The sequence below is a fragment of the Castanea sativa genome, chromosome 7 (assembly GCF_040712315.1).
Source record: "Castanea sativa cultivar Marrone di Chiusa Pesio chromosome 7, ASM4071231v1".
Taxonomy (NCBI): Eukaryota; Viridiplantae; Streptophyta; class Magnoliopsida; order Fagales; family Fagaceae; genus Castanea; species Castanea sativa.
In genome coordinates, this window is record NC_134019.1 from 17,884,442 (window position 1) to 17,888,031 (window position 3,590).

Below are 3,590 nucleotides of genomic sequence, written 5' to 3' on the forward strand. Positions count from 1 at the left end.
TAACAAAACCTCTACATCGAGGTGGTTTTATTGCTGGATCGGATGGTGAGAGGATGTGGATGTCATTCAAATACGAGAGATTTTCGATGTTTTGTTACTTCTATGGAATCCTAGATCAGGATTTAAAGCACTGTGCAGCCCACTATGCAGTTGAGAAACAAGGAGGACGGGTTGAATACCAATATGGTGACTTTCTAAAGGCAACTAGGGGTCGTCCAAAGGCTCCAACAAACAAGAATGCCAACCTTATGTCCTACACAGTGGAGGGTAATGGAAGTACGGCAAAGCAAAGCTCAGGCCAAGCGGTAGAAGGTGTGTTACAGGAATAGACGGCGATGAAGGCGAGTAGGTTAGAAAACCCTAGTAGTTTGGATAAGGGTTATTCCGTGAATCAAGGGATGAATGCTGAAAATTTGCATGGGAATAATTTACTCATAAATGTCATGCTAACATAAAGGAGTTAAATGTTGAAATAGGGGAATTAAGTCCAGAAATTATACTTACTGGAAAGTTAAACATGGAAATAAATGCTGGGGTTGATAAGGGCTCAGATCGGTTCAAATAGAATGAGGAGCAATCAGATTGTATTCTCGTGGAAATCTATACTCACGCTATATCTGATAGTTGTTAGGATTAGTGCCCTTAAATCCTATTGTATGATGCTATGTATGATATTATGTATGACATTATGTATGACTTAATATTGTGGTTGATAAAGTTATTTTATTATTATCTAAAATAATGGTAACATGAATATGGGACATTATCATATAGTCCATGAGATGCATTGTATGTGATTTATGTGAAAAGTCACAGAAGATGTAAATCACAAGTTCTTTGTAAACTCAGAATTTATAGTTCGTAGTCGGTGATGAAATTGGGCATTTCATCTGCGAAGACTATAACGTGTCAACTAAGATGATTTGTCTTGATCATGGAAGTGGAGACTTCTAGTTGATATGTTGATATGTTTTAAGAGTTAAGACATATTGAATAGGACCGCTGTGAGATTTATTATTCTCCTAACGACTGTCAAATGAATAATAAATCTTACGACTTCTATTTGCATGAACTCTTAATCCTAAGAGAATAATGGACCTGATCATGAAGTGTAGGTTGCTTTGATATATCAGGAGTGAGATTTGAAGTGACGGTCAAAACCTCAGTATGTTGGGTAGTCACATTTAGTGTTGATGGAACATATATTCTCAAGATGGAATTCTCAAGTGGTATTTTTTGTAGGGTATCCAAAAGGAACAGTTGGAGGTTTATTCTATAGTCATAAGGATAATAAAGTGTTTGTTAGCACAAATGCCAAATTCTTGGAAAATGACTATATGAATAATTTTACTCCTAGAAGTAGAGTTGTCTTGGCTGAAATGAATGAACCTGTAGTTGAACAACCAATGGATGAAACTAGGGATGATGTGACTGTATTAGATACACCAGAAGATACTACTCATGAGATGTCTAGTACACAGGTGCCTCGTCGTAGTGGGAGAATTATTCGGCCTCCTATAAGATTCATAGGTTTGGGAGAAACTTATGAGGCTATCTCAGAAGAGGCTGAATCGGATCCTTACACTTATGATGAAGCAATGAATGATATAGATGCACATCATTGGGTCCAAGCTATGAAATCTGAATTGGATTCTATGAATTCAAATCATGTATGAGATCTTGTAAAGACGCCTAATGGCATTAAACCTGTTGGTTGCAAATGGGTTTACAAGAGAAAGAGAGGGATAGATGGAAAGGTTGAAACCTTTAAAGTAAGACTAGTGGCGAAAGGGTATACACAAAAAGAAGGTATTGATTATGATGAAACTTTTTCGCCAGTAGCCATGCTTAAATCTATCAGAATTCTCTTATCCATTGCTGCTCATTATGATTATGAGATTTGGCAAATGGATGTCAAGATTGCATTTCTTAATGGCAATCTTGAAGAAGAAATATACATGTTGCAACTAGAAGGTTTCATAGCAAAGAACCAAGAGCATATGGTTTGCAAGTTGAATAGGTCCATTTATGGACTTAAACAAGCATCTAGGTCATGGAACATCAGATTTGATCAAGCAATCAAGTCATTTGGTTTTGAACAAAATCTTGATGAACCATGTATGTACAAAAGACATCGAGACAAAGTAGTAATGTTCCTAGTGCTTTATGTTGATGATATTTTACTCATTGGGAATGATGTAGGGGTAATGTCATCAGTTAAAGTTTGGTTGTCAAGTCAATTTGATATGAAGGACTTGGGTGAGGCTAACTTTATTCTAGGGATCAAGCTTTGTCGAGATCGTAAGAATAAGATGTTAGGCTTATCACAAGCTGGATATATAGATAAGGTCCTAGAACGGTTTAGCATGCAAAAATCCAAGAAAGGATTGCTTCCTTTTAGACATGGAGTTCCTTTGTCTGATGACCAAAGGCCTAAGACTCAAGAGGAAGAAAATATTATGAGACAAGTTCCTTATGCTTCTGCAGTGGGAAGTCTCATGTATGCCATGCTTTGTACTAGACCAGATATTTGTTATTCAGTTGGCATGGTCAGCCGATATCAATCAAATCTAGGACCAAAACATTGGCAAGCTGTAAAGCATATTCTCAAGTATCTTAGGAGAACGAGAGATTATATGCTTGTTTACCATAGTGAGGATTTGATTCCCATTGGCTATACAGATTCAGACTTTCAGTCAGATCTAGATTTCAAAAAATCCACTTCAGGATGTGTTTTCACCTTGGGAGGTGGAGCCAGAAGTTGGAGGAGTGTTAAGCAATCTTGTATTGCGGACTCCACCATGAAAGCCGAGTACGTTGCTGCTTGTGAAGCAGCAAAGGAGGCTGATTGGCTCAAGAAATTCCTATTTGATCTTGGTGTTGTGAGAATGGAGCAAGTTCCCATCACATTGTTTTGTGACAATAGTGGAGCGGTTGCATAATCCAAAGATCCAAGGAATCACAAGAAAGGAAAGCACATTGAGAGGAAGTACCACCTCATTCGAGACATTGTCGCTCGTGGAGATGTTGTGGTAGCAAAGATTGAAAGTGCAAATAGTCTAGCAGATCCTTTTACCAAAGCCTTATCTCAAAAGGCTTTCGAGTCACATTTGGAAGGAATGGGAGTTAGATTAGTACACAATAGTCTTTAGGGCAAGTGGGAGATTGTTAGGATTAGTGCCCTTAAATCCTATTGTATGATGCTATGTATGATATTATGTATGACATTATCTATGACATGATGTATGACTTAATATTGTGGTTGATAAAGTTATTTTATTATTATCTAAAATAATGGCAACATGAATATGGGACATTATCATATAGTCCATGAGATGCATTGTATGTGATTTATGTGAAAAGTCACAGAAGATGTAAATCACAAGTTCTTTGTAAACTCATAATTTATAGTTCGTAGTCGGTGATGAAATTGGGCATTTCATCTACAAAGACTATAACGTGTCAACTAAGATGATTTGTCTTGATCATGGAAGTGGAGACTTCTAGTTGATATGTTGATATGTTTTAAGAGTTAAGACATATTGAACAGGACCACTGTGAGATTTATTATTCTCCTAACGACTGTCAAA